General features: G+C 40.3%; 1 long non-coding RNA gene across 2 annotated transcripts; it reads left to right on the top strand.

Annotated features, from left to right (window-relative positions):
- The first annotated feature begins 243 nt into the window (after positions 1–243).
- LOC128852040 (uncharacterized) lies at positions 244–7231 on the top strand. 2 transcript variants are annotated; one of them, XR_008449658.1, is made up of 3 exons: positions 244–589; positions 1027–1141; positions 4474–7231. It is a non-coding gene; the product is annotated as an uncharacterized LOC128852040 (long non-coding RNA). The 2 variants fall into 2 exon arrangements; XR_008449657.1 differs by lacking the exon at positions 244–589 and adding an exon at positions 596–944.
- The last annotated feature ends 278 nt before the right edge of the window (positions 7232–7509 follow it).

The raw sequence follows: 7509 nt of genomic DNA, 5'->3' as shown, positions 1-7509 counted from the left end.
ACAGCATGATTGTCTCAGATGTTTTTAGTAGATATTGTACAATAACTTATCAACTCAAAAATAAACTATTTGAATTGCCAGATGAATTCCTGAAAAATGAAGGAGGTGTTCTTTTTTTTTTTTAAAAAAAAAAAACAAGACGTGGACCTGCAATAAGAAAGATTTTAGCCTGTGCAAGTTTCTGAAAAGATTACAGCCTCAAAAACAGAGGAACATTTTTAGGTGGGAGGAGGTAATGAAAAACATTCTGAAATGTTTTTGTTGTGGTTTTCTGACCTTTTACCAAATACTCCAGGGCTGCATGAAATGTCGGGCTGTGGAGTGGATTTGTTTGCCCTTAGGTAAAGCACAATTAGAGAACATATTTATGATCACAACTGTGAGCAAACCACACTTGGAATTCTTAGGAGGGCCCTGCCATGGCCAACCAAGCTTGGGAACATTCTTCAGGCTTACATTTGACTTAATGTATAAATCTGGGCTCAGCTCTGCAGTGATGCTTAGCTTCCTGCTTCCCAATGGAAGAGAGTTAAAAACTTAAATACCTCAGTAATTTTGGACCTGAAATACTGAAAATGCAGGAAAGGAAGTAAGTATGAGCAGTATATTATTATTCTTTCCAGAGATGTTTTTGTTGCCTTAAAACCAAACTGCTGGATTCATTTGTGTATTTACTTATCTTGCAAAGCAGTACATGACTGAAGAATGTATCCTAGTCTGTGTGTTTTTCATTTCTAGTGTCTTACCATCAATTACAGCATTACTTACCCATGTTTTCTCTTTCTCAATACATCTGGAGTTTTGTTTTTAATTAGTCATTGAGACAGAGACTCATTTTTTAGCACAGTTTTTGAATGTGCTCTTGAAAATCTGTAACATCCAGAGGAAAAGCAGGACTAGACAGTGGAGTTTGTGGTGTCAAGGAAGTCAAGTAAAGGAATGAGGTAATATTAAGAATTTTCTTCTAATGTGCTCTTTTGGGGTATCCTATTGGAAATTTGTAAGACAATTTATTTTCATAAACAGGTTGTGACAAGCAAGTGCACGCCGCTTCACACATCTTAAGAAAGGGAGAACAGAATGATTGAAAATAGGGCTGGGAGAGCTCTTGGGAGGTCATCCAGTCCATCTCCTCACACAGGTGGGATCAGCTTTGTACTAACTATTCCTGGCGTATGTTTGCCTCACATGTATTAAAAAACCTCCAGTGACAGAGTTCCTGCAGCCTCCCAAGGAAATGCTTTCAGGGCGTATCGCTGCTTAATGTTAGAAACTTTTGATGTTGCTCTCAAGGCCAGTGTGACACTGTTGCTTCTTTCCAGGCTCCCATGGAGCACATGGGATGGTCATTTCCTTTCTTCTGCAGCTACAAATCGATCTGTTTGGACACTGCTGCCATGATTCCTCTTAGTTTTCTCCTTTTCAAACTAAACAAATCCCATCGTTTAACATTTCCTTATAGCTAATGGGGTTTAAGACTCTCCTGGTTTTTGTTGTTTTCCTTTGAAAGACTAAGTGAACTGTGTCCTTCCTGAAAGCATTGTCCCAAACCTATGTCTAAGTGGCGGTGTTTTCTCATCCTCACATTTGTTTTGCAAGGGATGCATTGGTCATTGCAGCAAGGACTTCCAAGAACCTTTGTTAAAACCATCTTCGGTAAATGCCTGGATCTGATACGCTGTTTGGATGGACAGAGTACAGACTGGAGGAGCTTCAACATCTCGGTACCCTAAGAAATGCTAAATTTTATATGGGAAGAGGAGGTGAAAGGAAAATTGTGACAACACATAATGGCACCATTCTCAAAGATGTTTAATCACAGAATCACAGAATCACAAGGTTGGAAAGGACCCATTGGATCATCGAGTCCAACCATTCCTAACACTCCCTAAACCATGTCCCTAAGCGCTTCATCCACCCATTCCTTAAACACCTCCAGGGAAGGCGACTCAACCACCTCCCTCGGCAGCCTGTTCCAGTACCCAATGACTCTTACTGTGAAGAATTTTTTTCTGATATCCAACCTGAACCTCCCCTGACGGAGCTTCAGGCCATTCCCTCTTGTCCTGTCCTCTGTCACTTGGGAGAAGAGGCCAACTCCCTCCTCTCCACAACCTCCTTTCAGGTAGTTGTAGAGAGTAATAAGGTCTCCCCTCAGCCTCCTCTTCTCCAGGCTAAACAACCCCAGCTTATTAGAATTCTTCTTATAATTAGAATAATTCTTCTTATAATTCTTCTTAGAATTATTTTTTTTTACTAATCTGTGTTGGTCTCCAACCGTCTATGTCAGCTGAAACTTCTTAAGCAGTGCATCTATAGAAGTGGCTTCCCAGTGTGAGACTTTGAGCATGATCGCAGGTCAGGAGAGCCAGTTATGATGCAAACTTCAGCTAAACTGCTCTAAAAAAAATATGTGGTGTATGTATAACAGGAGATGGTCAAGAGGATTCTCCCCTCCAGGAAGAAATACTGATTTTTGGCTTGTAGTAGCCAGCCCAAATGTCATCTTCTGAGTGATTGTTTTTTAGGAAAAAATGTCGGCAGATAATTGTTTGATTTGGTAGGAACTCAGCTCCCTATAAATTTGAGAGGGAAAAAATATAAAGTTGTTGGCTATCCCTTCCCCTGGTAATGTTAACTGGGAGATGGGGACCCTTTCAAAAATAAGCAATTATAATTGTCTGAATCTACTTTTTCTCCTCTGAGCTTTTGCTGGGAACTGAGCTGATACCGCAATTTGTTTGGGGTATCTGGAAAGTAAGATGAAGGGAAACAGGCTTGCTTTCAGTATGTGAGGTTGAACTTGTTGCCACTGCTCTTAGTTTGGAAATTCTGCACCCAACAGACTGTACACTCTTTTAAGTAAGCAGAGTTTCAGTATTTTCTGACACATAGTGTTATGCCACATAAGGAAAGAGAATGAAAAGGAAGTTGGCTAATGCTAGAATTGTTCTGGTGTTTTCTCATACAACAGAATGGTAAATTGTTTTCCTTGGCTTTCTGGAAAAAAATCTGACCTTGATACTTCGTACTCAATTTCTGTAAACAATTACAGAAGCATCTGAGCTGAATAAAAAAGGCTATTTCTTGAAAACCTGAAGGGAATTTCCCATACGCTGTGGCAATCTTAAAAATACCTCCTTGTAACCCTACAATATTAATGATTAACTCCGGAACTGTGAGTTTTTCCAGACTTCCAGTGAACTCAGTGATTTGTGTGTTCAGCTGCATGTAGCAGGGAGAGGTGGTAAAAAAAAAAGCCATTTACCACTTTTAGTAACTTGCATTTAACAAACAATCTGCCACATTTTCCCCTTGAAATTCAGGGATTTCAGCAGCTTGCTCAGCTGATAAATGTCACAGTACAGGAAATGTTGTCTTGTGGTTGTGCCGTGTGCTGAGATGCTCTTGCAAGAATGAGCTGGAACCAGTTTCGTTCTTCACAAATTGCTCGAAGACGGAGCTGCTTTGCTCAGGCCATTCACCCACACACTGCAGCAGAAACCTTCAGAGATGTGCTGAACATCATTATTACCTTGTTTGTATACATCTGAAATGCAGTATTAGCGTTAGCTTTCCCTTACATTTGCTAAACGTGGAGATGTAGCAGAGTGCCCCTTGAGAGGTGATTTCCCAGAGCAAGCAGGGCTTCTCACTCAAGGAGATTCACATCACACAAAGTCTGCTCAGCTCGTTGCGTGGTGGGCAGCAGTGCTGACAGCAGCCTGCAAGTGCAAGCTGTTGCGTGAAGCTTTTGAAAGATGCTGTATGCCAAACCCTCACCTCTCTCCAAAAGCAGCCTGTCCCATAATATAATATTTAAGCATATTCAGCCTCTTGGATCACTTTTCTTCATCTTTACTGGTCTTGTTTAATGTAGTGACATGGTTTATCAACCATCCCACCGCACGGCTTGTGGTGGCAATAATATTATTATCATTAAAATTTCTAAAGTGGAGCTTTATAATTAATTCTGCTGGAGAGACAGGAGCATGGCTGTTATAGGTGACGTCTTTACTGAGACAGAATAAAACTCTTTTGGAGTACATTGTGAAGAAGTATATCTTCATTTTGAGGTGTTTAACAAAGTATATACACATCATTTTGTTGTCTGTATATAATTTATCTTTCATTACTTTTCTTTCTTTCTTTCTTTCTTTCTTTCTTTCTTTCTTTCTTTCTTTCTTTCTTTCCTTCTTTCTTTCTTTCTCTCTTTCTTTTTCTCTTTCTCTCTTTCTCTCTCTTTCTCTCTCTCTCTTCCTCTCTCTTTCTTCCTTCCTTCCTTCCTTCCTTCCTTCCTTCCTTCCTTCCTTCCTTCCTTCCTTCCTTCCTTCCTTCCTTCCTCTGCATCTATCTATCTATCTATCTATCTATCTATCCATCCATCCACCCATCCATGCATCCATGCATCATCCACTCCTCCGGATGCTTCTTTAGCTGATATAAGTCTTTTTTTTTTTTTTTTTTTTATAGCAAGGTGGTCCGAATGTCCTAATGCCACAATCACACACAATTCAGAGTGAGCTTTACCATCAGAGCTTTGCTGCAGTGGATCCTGGGAACTTACCTGCCTGAAGTGGGAAAGACTAAATATCTCTACAAACTGGACTGGGAAACCAGGCAGCTGGAACCAGATGGTAGTAAAGAATTGAGCCGACAGAGAAGGGAACCTGTTTTTCCTTCTGGGTGGAAAGATGTGTGTGTATCTGTGTGTATGAGTATGTGTGAAAGACAGGGGTGATGAAGAGATGAATTTCTTTCTTGTGATTATCTTCTTTTGACCCAGCACAGAAATGAAACAGCCTTGCTAGACCTTTACTGGGTGAAATGATTTGTGTTTGTGGAGAAATAGCAGCAAGTCTAATGGGTAGGGGGGTGGGTTTGTATGCAGACTGAGCCTCCAGCGAGCTGCACTAAAAGCTGTGTTTGATAGCATCAAAGTGATTAAAGCAACTTAATCTGACAAAGTACTACTGAGAAATTATTCTAGTTATGAATCTTGCATTATTTAATGACCATTCTTGAAACTTCAGCTCCCGTGAGCAGCTCATTTAATGAAAACCTTGGCTTCTAAAAATTGAGTTGGCTTCCGCTCCTCCCACTCATGAGAAGTGAGCTGGAAATTACACCTGATTGCTCCTGAAAGATTCAGAACTCATAAAGCCATGTAAGAAGAACAGACATCAGACCTTTAAACCCATGATTTTTCAAAACACCCCTCACAACATTGTTTAAACAAATTATCTGTAACTTTTTTTTTTAAACTGCGTTGATACGAACTTGTGTTTAAAGCACGAATATAGATGTGTAACCTGCAAGTAATGGAATCTCTTCTGAGAAGACTCCAGCCCTTTCAAACTTTCAAATAGGTTCAAAATACGAACCTATTCTTACGTTCATAACATTGTGGGCATAATTCACTGCTGCATGTGCATAATTGACTGTGAATGCATACAGAGATGCATATAGGTGTGTTAGGTTTCCCTTCTTCTCTGCCTGATACACAGAAGATGTGGCTTTGTTTTAGCCCTTTTTTGACACTTACTTTTCCATCTGGCTGCAGAGGCCCACATATTCAGTACAAGCTGTCCTGGATTCAGTTATTGTTCTCAAGATAGATGTTGGTTATCATTTTTGTGGGATTTGGTTTAAAGTTCAGTCTGTGCTAGGGCACATGTGGTCAGGACATCGTGCCTCCGCAGACAGGAAGCAGATAACCAGCTGGTCAGTACGGTACACCTCTCTGTATCTGTTTGATTAATGCAGGATATGTGTCTGCCACAGCTTTTACCTTCACATCTCGGCTCTTCAGTTGACTCCTGATTTCACCCTCAGAGAGTTTAATTTTCCTCCCAGATATGATTTATTTCACTGTTGGCTTTTTTTTCCTTAAAAAAACCCAAACATAACCCAAACAAGCTTAGAAGTATCCAATTACTGGCACCAAATTCATGAACTTTTGCCCCATTCAGTGTTTTCCATTTCCCATTACATTCAGTTTGACTGGAGCCACATGCTGTTCCTATTCCTAAGCTGACCATTTCCTGCTGGAAATGGCAGGGAGAGACTCTGCATTGACTGGGAGAGGAATAATACCTGCAGTTAATAATAATAATAATACCTCTCTGCAACCTCTATGAATAGTATACTAATGTATATGTTACCAACATTTGTAAAAACTCTTCATTTTCCAAGTAAGACTTGGAAAGACTTGTTTACATATGACACTTACTGTACTATGGAACTATGGATTAGTACTATGGAATTATAAGAGCTTTGCTGTACTGTCAGCTGCTATGATAAAACCATATCATACAAAGCTTGAAGTTCAGCAATCGGCTCTTGTTCTGTACTCTACTACAAACTGATTTCCACATGTTTTATTTCAATTAGGATAATCGCAGATATGAATTTAAGTGTCTGCCCTCTTTTAAAGCTGCTGACTTCTTTTTCCCTCCAACATTTTCATAGCAGTTAAGCACTGTAGAAAATATTTATTTGACTCATTTAAGAATTTTTGTTATAACTGCATCGACAGATAGAGAAGCCTCTAGAAAAAATGAAACACCTGATTTTATTCTATTTTTCCCTGAGTTGTTCTTTATGTTAGACACCCCTGTTCTGTCACCTTTGACTTGCTTCCTTCTGAACTGAAGGCTGTTATGCTGCCTTAAATCTCTCTGCCTATGGGGGTCTTTTTAGGCTGCTGAACACTGTAATTAACCACTTTGGACCTTCCAGGTTTTACTGCCTGTATGCTGTGCTAAAACTGAAGCCTAGATATGGCAAACAGAGTTTCAGATGAAGGCATACTGTTAACTAACATAATGGCATTATTCACCCAACAATGCTCCGTTTTAATGACTTTTCATTTTACTATTGCTGTGCAGCAGTCAAACACACCTTTTTCCTATGTAGTCTGGCAAACACTGGCATTAAATTTGAAGGTCAAGGCACTTGAGCTTTTAAATCTGAGCATCCACATTTTATGAAAACCATTTTAGTTACCTGATTGTAAGTCTCATAAAGACTGCAGAACCCTCAAATTACCTTTTAAATTCACTAGCTATGCCTGTTATTCCCGAGAGGAAATCTTGGCTAATGCAACTAGGGCATCCTTGGTCCTTTTCATGCTGCAGATGGAGCCTGGCTTCACCCTGTGCCACTGGCCTGAATGTGAGTTTTGCACAGTGCTGAGGAGATCCCAAGCTACAGCGCAATGAGTCTGATGGGAGGATGGATTTGGGGGAGGAGCAGCCTGCAGAAGGTGTGGGAGAGAGTGCCTGCAGGAGATGCTCTCCTACCACCACTAAACTAGGTTTTGTTTACACATCAAGAAACCATGAGCTGGTGGCGGCTGTGTCGCCACCTGCAAAAATATGCTGCAGTATTACACAGAGCCTGTAGCAGAACTAAACGTTAAGTGTTGCAAACTGTGATAAAGTGCACATTAAACGCACAGTGGGAGGGAATGAAGCAGTTCTTGCTGAAGGAATCCTGAAATGATCC

The sequence above is a fragment of the Cuculus canorus genome, chromosome 4 (genome assembly GCF_017976375.1).
Source record: "Cuculus canorus isolate bCucCan1 chromosome 4, bCucCan1.pri, whole genome shotgun sequence".
NCBI lineage: Eukaryota > Metazoa > Chordata > Aves > Cuculiformes > Cuculidae > Cuculus > Cuculus canorus.
This window is presented reverse-complemented; position numbering and strand designations above follow the sequence as displayed.